Source organism: Balaenoptera ricei, chromosome 10 (assembly GCF_028023285.1).
Source record: "Balaenoptera ricei isolate mBalRic1 chromosome 10, mBalRic1.hap2, whole genome shotgun sequence".
NCBI lineage: Eukaryota > Metazoa > Chordata > Mammalia > Artiodactyla > Balaenopteridae > Balaenoptera > Balaenoptera ricei.
In genome coordinates this window covers 34,891,439-34,903,888 of record NC_082648.1, presented here as the reverse complement: position 1 = coordinate 34,903,888, position 12,450 = coordinate 34,891,439, and positions in this window count along the sequence as shown.

The window sequence follows — 12,450 nt, the reverse complement described above, 5'->3', positions numbered from 1 at the left end:
CTGGGAGCCGGGATGCCCACTGCAGTCCTGCCTTTCACCGCCAAAAGCTTGCTCGTTAGTCTTGTTTGGAGGTGTACAAAATGCCGAACTACAGGGGGATGGGGTGGGAGAGGGAGGGAGGGACCATTCTGTCCTCATCAGCTTTTTTGAAAAGCCAGCTGGAAAGTGAAATCGAGCTCCATTAGCAGTGCACTGTGAGGGCACGGCGGGTTAAGTTCCTAGACCTGCTTGCTAAGCTTCTTATGTTTTAAATCTTCTGTCAAGATTACTGACCTTCCCTTTGGTGCAGTGCAAAAGTTAGCAGGTTGAGTAGTAAAATTTCAGCCCTCTTCATCACAGATGAAACTAGTTATTCAGAAGGAAGGAAAGCTCACCTGTGCGATGAGCTGAGGAAATAGATAACTTCATTGTGCGGCAAAGGGTGTTCTTTCCCTCCTGTTTAATGAATAAAGCTGCCAGACAAATAGCAAAATGGCTTGGAATGGGATTTAGGTAGTGTGAAGCAGGTAGGGGACCGTGAAGAAGTCAAAAGGAAGGGAACATAATGCCTTGCTGCATGGCCTCAGTACCTGGCTCTGGGGCACCCAGCTATTCTGTCCTCCACTGGTTTGACTCAGCCCAAAATGAAATGAAGTGTTGGAAATTAACTGGTGAATAAGGCGATAAAGAAATACAAACAAGACTCTTCAGAGCTGATAATCTTTGGGGGCCATTGCCACAGCTCAGAAGCCCCCAGTAGATGCCAGCGCTCCAGCTTTTGTGGGGTGAATCCCTGAGATACTTTGTAAGAGAGTTGATGTCTCCCTGGAAAACTACAAATAATGCACAGGAAAGACAATCTTCCTTGTTTGGAGTTTCCAGGGGACTCTTCTTTGTCTTACTGTGCAGTTATTTCAACCGACTGCTCTATTAAGGGAAGGAAAAAATTATGGTTTGAAAAGATAAAACTGACTATACCTCTATGCCTTGTGAATTCAAGAGACAATTGTCACTGCCTCTGCTTTGCAGATCGGGCATCACTGAATATCTTCACTTCAGTTTTACTTGTGATTATTCATGCAATAGAATATGAGAAAGAATGTTAGCAATCATATGGAAATTTTGTCAATGGAAATAGAAAATATTCTCAAGCATATCTGACATGTGTGCAGCCATACACAAACCCCAGATTAGCTGGGTAATTGCCATCTTTGTTTCCAACTTCCTCCCAGTTTCTTTTACAAATTACAATTGACAACTAGAACTTAACCAGAAAATAAAATCCATATGATTGCTGATTAGATCACTCAGGAAAAAGGAACATTTGTTTGTTAAATGACTTCCAAAGGTTATTTGCTGGGAGACAGTTGCTAAACTGGAACTCCTAAATCAGTATTATTGACTGTAACACTTGGGTAAAGTCCATTAGAGGCAACTCAGCATTATAAACTGGTGGATTATTATTTTAGTTATAGAATAGATGGTGAATATATGGGAATATCCCATTTTAATGAGATGCAGGTCGTGGGCAATTATTCAGTTACTTTGTTGTTAATTCCTCAGATAGTTTGATTATGGTTGACGTATTTGAAAGTGGCAAGGAGTCTAGTTAATTATTCTATAGATGTTTTACTGTCATTGATTTTTTTGGGTAATATCTGCCTTTTTCAGTTTCTGGTTCTTCCAGGCTAAAATTGTGGTGATGCAATTCTTGGAGTAGAATATTTTTACCTCAATGAATGCATTTATGTAGTAGAGAAGATTCAAAATTACTTTCAAAGAAGAATTTTGTTCCTGCTCCCAAATGCTCCCTCAGCTCACCGCCAAGTGGAGGTGAAATCACCTTTCTGTGCTTGTCAAGCTTTTCAATTTTCACCCAAGAATGTTAACTCTATTCCTAGCTCTGCTCAAGTGTAAGGATCCGTAGTGAAATGACAGCATAAAATGGCCGTGTGCATCATCTCTCAAAAGCTCAGCGGAGGTCAACAATATTCATGGAGGGTTGTGTGAAGGCTGTGTGCTTTAAATGTTCCTCTGGATAACCTAAAAATGTTCCTGGGTTGAGCCATGCCAGCATAAACCTGTGTACCTAGACTGATTCATATTGGCCCCTTGCAGATTTGTTTTTTACTGTCTTGATGTTGGAGTTTATTATCACCAGGGTGACCAACCATCCCAGTATGCCGAGATAGTCCTGGTTTTAGAACAGAAAGTGCATGTTGCAGGACACTTTCTTGTCCAGGACAAACCTGGACAGTTGGTCACCGTACCAACTGTCATCAAACACATCCCCATGGAACTTACCTGTGCATCTAATGTAAGGCTGTGAAAATCTTTATATGAGTTCTGAGGAGGTATTTCTCTTTGGTTTTGGTTTTTCCTGAGCAACTGTGTATTTAACCAAACATCTTAAGGTTACAGTGAATTGTAGGACTGAAGAGTTTACTTTCTTTTACATTAGAAAAAAGGGCAAGATTTATGGCTCAGCTAAGGGATTCACTTTTGTATTAGCCACATGCCTGGCTCCACTTTATGTGCTTGATTTCTTTATTTTTTATTTCTTTGTTCTTCCTCTGCCACCTCTAATATGTTAACTTGTATTTACATATTCATGAAAACTGCCTTTGGTGCTTTTTTTGTTAAAGAGGAGGCATAAATAAAAATTGCTATGTTTCACCACAAACAATGTTGTAGGTCAGGTTTTCCAAGAAGCAGAGCCTGATAAGGAAATTTATGTGTAGGACATTTATTAGGGAGTACTTTCAGGATTCATACAGTGAGAGAAGGGAAGGAAGCAGGGCACACAGATAGAGGAGCTGGGCTCCAGCCAGTCCCAGGGGAGCTCTGGAGCTGGGATGGCCATTCAGGGTTGTGCTGGGTTTGGGCAAGGAGGCTGACCCTTATATTCCCTTCCCCTTTGATAAGTTATGGAATGTGGCAGCCCCTGGGAAGAGGTATGACCTTGGGTGAGGGGCTCTCTTCAGCTGAGGGCAAATCCGAGCGAGGTCCAACAGTGAGGTGGCAATAATCCCGGCAGCTTGGATAATGAGTCCTCCAGCATTGTATCCTCTACAACTAGCATGCTGTGTGGAGTAGTAGAAGGAGCAGGGAAGTCTCCACTCTTTGTGAAAATTAATCAGAATGTATATCTATATCTATATCTATCTATAGCATCTATATCTATATCATCATCTGTATCTGTATCTATATCTTTATCTGTATCTGTATCTATATCTATATCATATCTATATCTGTATCTATATCTACCTATATCATCTATATCTCAATCACTTAACACAGAGCGTGGCCCTGAATAAACGGCAACCGCTATCGTTTCTCTCTCTCTTCCCACATGAGCCTGATGGATTAATGTATGTGAATGGATCATTTTACTCAATGATTTGACTGTGCACGAAGGTAGTTATAGCAGAAGTTTAGGTTAAGAAAAATCAAACAGAACAAAAACAGTTTGGAACATGCACATTCTAACTCTACTTATAACTAGTTATAACACTAGTTCTCTAACAAATTAAGAGCATAAGAAAAATGACAAATTATTCTAGGTAGATTATTTGAAAGTCGTTATTATGGGATTTCTTGTGAGTCTGCTGAGCCATTAGGATGAAGAATTAGGAGAAGCTAGAGTAACAGGTACAAAGGTGGCTGGGCAGCTTTGACACTTTCCTGGTTGTAACTGGATTCCTTCAATTTTGAGCATTCCTATGACCCACTTTTTTGTCAGGCACTGTGAAAGGCAAGAGGCCACAAATAGAAAAGCACAAGCTGAGAATAGGGATGGTTAAATAAAATGAAAGAACTTAAAGGAGGCGAGTCAGTCATAAAGCTAAAAAATGTTAAAATACGATAGGTAACTATCACTAGTGATACATCTTTAAATACAGTATTTTAAAAGAGCAAAGTATAAAAAAGCTTAAAGGGAGACTAAACCCATGAAATTAATAACCTGTAAAATTATGCTGATTTTAAAATAAATAAGAAATTTAAAATAAGAGAATTTAAAAATAAAGCATAAAAATATTTGAAATTCTTTTTAATAACAACTACAGATATAACATTGCATAAATATATGACCAGAGGAGTTGTTTTATAAATCTCAAGTCAAAGACATATAAACTGAGACCAAAATAATCTCTTTAAATTTAAGGCCATAAAGAAGCTCTTTAAATATGTGAAACAGAGCAGGACCTTTTGAGGCCTTGTTGGCGACAGACCTCCCTGCCTATTGTTTGTAGAAAAGCTTTAGCCTCCTAGGCCTTCCCTGAGTTCCAAAGAGCAAATTTAGTCAGAGAAGTGAGAAAATGCAGAAACGAAAGAAACTAGTCAAGCAAGACAAAACTATAATAATTTATCCATAAAACAAAGTCAAGGACCTTTAGTTCCTCCTCAAGGGCTATAGATACTATCCTGAGCCATATATTTGAGTTGTTTTGCAGATACTAAAAACCCCCCACCAGGTGGAAGAAGTTAACTCCATACTGACCACCAGCACATAGATCCCAATTGGAACCAGAAGGTTGATGGTTGAGATTCCTAAAACTTCACTCTGTTAGCTCACCATCAACCAATCAGAGAATTGTGCACAAGCTGATCATGCACCCTGCGACCCTCTCCCTCACACTGTCTTTAAAAACCCATCCCTGAAAGCCATCAAGGAGTTCAGGTCTCTTGAGCATGAGCTGCCTGTTCTTGCTTGGCCTCATAATAAATGCTGTACTTTCCATCACCACAACCTGGTGTCAGGGGGTTGGCTTTGCTGTGTTTCAGACGAGTGGACCCAATTTTGGTTCGCTAACCTATGTTTACTTTTTAAGGTAATTTCAAGTCTTGTCCTTTAAGGAATCATTTGGCACCATTTACCTAGAAAATGTGAACAAAGAGTAACTGAATATTGGCAGAATGACATCATGTTCAATTCCCTTACAAAATATTTGGTAAACTATATGCACTTATAACAGTTATAATTATTACCTAATAGTGTAGAGTTTCAGTAGTCTTTTATTTACTTATGAATTACTTTTAATTTTATTGAAATATAGTTGATGTAAAATATTATGTTAATTTCAGGTGAACTACATAGTGACTTGACATTTACATACATTATGTAATGATCACCACGATAAGTCTAGAAACAATTTGCCTCCATACAAAGTTATTACAGTATTAATCACCATATTCCTTATGCTATATATTACATCCTGAGGCTTGTTTATTTTGTAACTGGAAGTTTGTACCTCTTAATCCTCTTCACCTATTTTGCCTGACCCCCCGACTCTCCTCCCCTCTGGCAGCTACCTGTTTGTTCTCTGTATGATTACCTGTGTCAAGGGAGGTAGCCTGAGTGGCAGGGTGACTGCACATGGTTTCCTCTTCTTTCCCAATCCTATTTAAGACACAGAAAGTCCAGTGAAACTCACCAAAACATTTGACCATAAATGGATTCTAAAATAAGAAAAAAATATGAAAACATGCATTTGAAAGATAAATCACAGTATTAAATTATTTCAATTTTTAAAAAATGGTAATTTGAAATAGCGTAAATCATTTCCTGCATCCTCAGGCATGCCCACATCTTTCACGTTTTTGCAACTGCCTTCTGTTATGGATTGTTGTTTTAATGTAAATGTTCCTTTTTGCCTGGTGAAATTTCTTTGGGGTATTCTTTCTGATAACATTGTCATTTATCATAAAAAAGAAAAGTTCTTTGGGAGCTGAAAGGGCAGTTAGAAAATATAACTCTTCTCTACCATTGTTCCTTCCCTCCACCCTCTAATGCACAAAGATTCAGAAAAGTGGAAATTTGTGGTCTTAAACAAGTGTTTAAATATTATGTGCAGTTTGTTTAGTCATTAGTCACTTGGGATGCTTGTTAAAGGCACTTATTTTTGGATTCCTCTCCAATCTACCAATCAGGAATTGTTGGTTTGGGTCTGGGAGTGTGCATTTTAACAAATGTGACAGGTAATGCTGATGTCCACTCAAGTTTGAGAACCACTGTTCCAAATGACAGGACTAATCATGCCAGACTGGGGAAGTGAGAACTCCTGGTGACACACTGTCACACAGAACAGCTGAGAGGCAGAGAATAGGTCTTTAACATGTATATTTGAAAAATCAGCTGTTTCCAAGCTGAAATTGACATAGAGAAGAGAAAATCACATAAGGGATGCTTATCAAATTTGTAGACAACTCAGTAGAATGAAGGGTTAACATGATAGACTTTGGCATTAAAACTCAAAAGGGTCTTGACAGGCTGTGAAATAGGATTGAAATTAAGATGTTGAAATGTAACAGGGATAAATGTAAAATCCTTTATTTTGGTTGACAAAAAAGTTCACTGCATAAGGTCAGGATGGAAGAAAGCAACTTAGTAAGAATTCACCAGTGAGGGTCCAGGAGATTTTGTTGACTGTCACCATGATAGAAGCCACCAGAGTGAAGAGGCTGCTAACAGAACTAAGACAGTATGAGGCAGAAATAGTAGAAAGAGGACAAGTGCGGAGACACAGTCTTGAGTTTCTCTGTGCTGGTCAGGGTGTGCTTCTTCCTGGATGAAGCATTCTCAGGAGAATATTGATGAACCGGAGCTCAGCCAGAGGAAGCAGCCAGGATGAGTGTCTCATAATCATGCTAAATGAGGGATGACTGAGATTTAACTCAGAAAAGGCAGGTTTTTCAAATATTTAAAGGTACCTACCATTTATAATAGGGAACAAAGAACAGATGAGACTGATTTTCAGGAAGCTAAGGCTGGGGTGTAGAAGGACTGAGCAGGACCAAATCGAGCAGAGAGCTTTAGGAGAATGAGGACTGAAAAAAGGAGATTGGATTTAGTATGTAGAACATCAGTTCATTCGAATGGTAGATGCAGAAGATTGATTAGAGATTAGCAAGGAGCGGGGCGGTGAATACATGCAGGCCATCTTTGTAGACAACAAATTCTAGAATTTTGGTGGAGAAGAAAGGGGAAGAAATTGGATGAGTTTCTGGAAAAGGCACTAGACTAAATTGTAATTTTGTTTTAAGGATAAGGCAGTCATGTGGGTATTTGATAGGGTGACCAGATCTAGGTTTGCAGATTTAGGTCTCTTGTCCCAGCATAATACTGATATACTGTTTGCTTTCACTCTCAAGAGTATGCTGGTGTGGATGATAATATCAGGGTGTTGAGGTATTTGAAGGCTGAGGGAGGTGAGCCAGTGGAGAGAGCCTGAGACTGGAGATTTGGTAGTGAACATACATAATGAAGGAGTAAGTCCTGCCAGATCCTGGCTGGGCAGCAACAGGCCTGGGCTGGCCAAGGAGCTGGGCTAGGAATTCGGTTGGATAGGGGAGCTCGGGCAGGTGCTGTGAATCCAAAGGCTGGAGGCCAACTCTGGAACTTGGCTGGAACCACAGGGCTCTGGCATTGTGTCTGGCAGTGACGAAGCCTTCTGCATTTTAATAGAGGATTCTCAGGAAGAGAAGGCTTCAAGGCTCCAACGGATGCAGGTGAAGAAGATCATCTGGGGCTCCGCTCACCAGACTGTTCTAAGGCCAAATTCAAAGTCCATTAGTTTTCAAAGGCGTGCTGACAGAAGATCTCTTCTGCTGGAGTTTCTCTCCTCTGAGTGGAATGGAAAAGATCTTGCTTCATTACCAGTAGGCAAAAAGTAGAAACCTATTAAACCAGGGTGAGCTGTGTAAGTCTAACCCTAGAAACTGTGATAAATATACCATCAAGGAGGGCTGCAGACGTTGGTACTTTTCTGTGAATGCACATTTAATAAGACCATGGATTTGCATGTCCTGCAATATCCCCACTTACAACAGGCAGACTTAATGCCCTGGGTTTTTCAAATGTAAGGGAACCCTGGACTGCCAGCCATCATTTTAGCTGTTCTTTTATTAGCCTCTTTGGGGCTATGTTTCTTTTCCAACATGAAGGATAGATGTGATATTATAGCCTCATATGAGGTTAAGAGCACAGGCATTGCAGTCAGGGAAATCGGTTGGAAGCTCATTTCCATTACTTACCATTTGTTGTTTGTCTTTGGGCAAATAACTTCTTGTATCTGAGCCTCAGTTTTCTCATATGTGGAATGGGGATGATGACAGTACTTATTTCCTAAGTTTGTTGTGGGGATTAAATGAGGTAATGAATGTTAAGTGATTACATAGTGTTAATGCTGCCTATTTTTATTGTTTCTTATTGCTGCCCTGTGGTGAGATGTTTGAAGGAAGCTCAAGCAGAGTAAGGGAGTGCTTCCCTTTTTTAGGTCTCTTCATCAAACATTTACTGAGTACTACATATGTATGTTAAGGACTTTGCTGTTCAAGAAAGTTATTGATCAATAGTTTTGCCCTGTGCTAGTCTTGTGGGTACTGTCTGTGCCCTTTGAGTGAACCGCAGTTGATGCCCCTCCTGACATGACTGTGGATTTTTTGAATATTTAATAACAATAATGGTAACAACAACAATAATAATACGTATCACCTTAAAGGTGTATAGAGCAGAGACCTGGGCCAGGCCACTAGTGATCTCCCTGAGTGTTACAACTCACGTGAAGAGTGCTTTATAATTAACAACTGTCTTCAAACCAAAGTGTGTGTGTGTGTGTGTGTGTGTGTGTATGTGTGTGTGTGTGTGTAAAGGTTATTTCCTCATTGTAGTAGCCACATTGCTATGAGCAGGGCAGATGTTATTTTCCCCATACTTTTGGTTGAACTCACTAGGCTTGTATAACTGCTTTTGAAAAAGAATATGGATAGAGCAGCTGTTAATGAGAATATGCAAAATTACACTATGTTGTGTAGTCTTTTGGGATTTTTTTTGAGAGAGTTAAGAGTTCAAATATGGCGGCAAATTTAATCTATGCTGCATGACAGGATTGCAGATTAGCTAAAAATGATTAAGCCCTTTGACTTCGGAAGTAGCAATTTTTTACCATTTCACTGTACTCTTCTTAGGGTTAGAAGTGATGCATTGGCTGTTAACCAGCACTGACAGCTTTAGAAAAGACTGCCTTTTCTTTCCTTCTGCCCTTTCTCCCTCCCTCCCACCCCTCCCTCCTTCCCTCCCTCCCTCTCTTCCCTCCTTCCTTCCTTCCATTTTTCTTTCCCTCCTTCCTCAAACATGTATTTGGCTTCTATTGTGAATAGCTAAGGTTTGGAATGTACAGATCAAGGCGTTTTAAAATATACTTTAATTACAAATATTTCTGCATATAGCCATGTACCTTTTCAGCTGGCCTGATTTCTTTTTCTCCATGGGCTTAGTTTGTGGGTCTGGAGCCAATTTACATAACTGATTAAAACAAACCTAGATAGTTTGTGACCCATTTTTATTCGATGTTTTTCTCATCCTCATCTCCTACCATGGCAATTAAGATAGTTTACACTAGCCTGGCTAATGGTTTTCAGATTTGAATATCGGAAATGTAGGCATGAGTTTTTTAGAAACACTGAGTCTGAGTTCTCTCATCTGTGAAATGACCGTATTAACATTTTACTGAAATATGTGGCTTGAAATGTACTTTGTAATTCTTGGTTGATGGCTTTTTAAGGCCAAAATTTAGCCTATGTAATTCTAAAAAGCAAAGTACAACTAACTTGATAATAGAGATTTCTAAGCCATCATTGATATTCCCTTATTAATGACACTGCAGGTAGTGATGTCAGTAGGAATAGATGGAAAAAGACTCGTATCTATAATGGCATCGTAATTAACATGTCACTAGTGGTCCTTTGGCATTATGGTTTGAGGAAATAATGAAAATGTCATTTCAAGTTATTCTATCATTTATTAAGAAGAAGTAAATGAAGTCCTCAAAATACAGGCTAAGATCAATAGGTGTTCTTTGAGCCATTAGCTGCAGGATCATTTAACTTCAGTTAGGTGCAGAAGCCACCCTCTTTCCTATTCCTGCTATACACTGTTCCATGGGCACGTTGTGTGTCTGCATGATAGTGTGGTTTAGGAAACAGGGCAGGGCTGGAGTCACTCACACTAGGGCTGGAATCTATAGGGTGATTTACTTGTAAATTGTGTGACACACTTAACTGTTCTGAGTCTGCTTTCTAAAACATAGACATGAAAGTAATGATACATTTCTCAGTGTGTTTGTAAGGATTAAATGCATCAATGCCAGTACCTGGCACCCAAAATTGGTCACATGTATTGAGTACCTCCTCCATGCTTTGTATATGTGTTATTTTTATTCCTCACTTAACTCTGCTGTATGAATACTCTATATCCACTTTGCAGATGAGGACTCAGGGAGGCCAAGTCACCTGGGAATGTTCCATAGGTAGTAAACCACTGAGGTGGGTTTCCAGCCTGGGTCTGCACTCTCCATGGCCTGGGCTTTGTTGTGCTACCTCCCACTTTTAGCAGGTCCTCGACAGACCACAGCTCTTCTGCAACCCCCACAAGGGTTTTTGACTGAGAGCCTGAAAGAAATAATTTCTTCTTATTAAGTTTGTGTCAATATGACTTTCAGTTAAAATAAAAATGTACAACTTTCTATGCTGGCACTCTCTGAATTCAAGCTGGGGATCCTGTGTGCTATCAGTCACTTACTCCCAATGGCAGAGCTCAGAATTGGAGGTCTTGATACTGCCTTAAATATTCCTTTTATTCTTAAGAAAACCTTCTATTTTGACATAATTCAAACTTACAGAAAATTGGCAAGAATAGTATTTTTTATTTTAATAACTTTTTATTTTATTTTTTTCTTTCTTTCTTTCTTTCTTTCTTTCTTTCTTTCTTTCTTTCTTTTTTTCTCCCTTTTCTTCTGAGCCATATGGCTGACAGGGTCTTGGTGCTCCGGCCGGGTGTCAGGCCTATGCCTCTGAGGTGGGAGAGCCAAGTTCAGGACATTGGTCCACCAGAGACCTCCTGGCTCCACGTAATATCAAACGATGAGAGCTCCCAGAGATCTCCATCTCAATGCTAAGACCCAGCTTCACTCAACAACCAGCAAGCTACAGTGCTGGACACCCTATGCCAAACAATTAGAAAGGCAGGAACACAACCCCACCCATTAGCAGAGAGGCTGCCTAAAATCATAATAAGGTCACAGACACCCCAAAACACACCACCGGATGCAGTCCTGCCCACAAGAAAGACAAGATCCAGCCTCATCCACCAGAACACAGGCACCAGTCCCCTCTACCACGAAGCCTACACAACCCACTGAACCAACTTTAGCCACTGGGGGCAGACACCAAAAACAGTAGGAACTATGAACCTGCAGCCTGTGAAAAGGAGACCCCAAACACAGTAAGTTAAGCAAAATGAGAAGACAGAGAAACACACAGCAGATGAAGGAGCAAGGTAAAAACCCATCAGACCAAACAAATGAAGAGGAAATAGGCAGTCTACCTGAGAAAGAATTCAGAGTAATGATAGTAAAGATGATCCAAAATCTTGGAAATAGAATGGAGAAAATACAAGAAACATTTAACAAGGACCTAGAAGAACTAAAGAGCAAACAAACACTGATGAACAACACAATAAATGAAATTAAAAATTCTCTAGAAGGAATCAATAGCTGAATAAATGAGGCAGAAGAACAGATAAGTGACTTGGAACATAAAGTAGTGGAAATAACTACTGCAGAGCAGAATAAAGAAAAAAGAATGAAAAGAATTGAGGACAGTCTCAGAACCTCTGGGACAACATTAAAAGCATCAACATTCGAATTATAGGGGTCCCAGAAGAAGAAGAGAAAAACAAAGGGACTGAGAAAATATTTGAAGAGATTATAATTGAAAACTTCCCTAATATGGGAAAGGAAATATTCAATCAAGTCCAGGAAGCACAGAGAGTCCCGTACAGGATAAATCCAAGGAGAAACATGCCACGACACATATTAATCAAACTATCAAAAATTAAATACAGAGAAAAAATATTAAAAGCAGCAAGGGAAAAGCAACAAATAACATACAAGGGAATCCCCATAAGGTTAACAGCTGATCTTTCAGCAGAAACTCTGCAAGACAGAAGGGAGTGGCAGGACATATTTAAAGTAATGATAGGGAAAAACCTACAACCAAGATTATTATACCCAGCAAGGATCTCATTCAGATTCGATGGAGAAGTTAAAACCTTTACAGACAAGCAAAAGCTAAGAGGATTCAGCACCACCAAACTAGCTTTACAACAAATGCTAAAGGAACTTCTCTAGGCAGGAAACACAAGAGAAGGAAAAGACCTACAATAACAAACCCAAAACATTTAAGAAAATAGTAATAGGAACATACATATCGATAATTACTTCAAATGTAAGTGGATTAAATGCTCCAACCAAAAGACATAGACTGGCTGAATGGATACAAAAAGAAGACCCGTATATATGCTGTCTACAAGAGACCCACTTCAGACCTAGGGGCACACACAGACTGAAAGTGAGGGGATGGAAAAAGATATTCCATGCAAATAGAAATCAAAAGAAAGCTGGAGTAGCAATT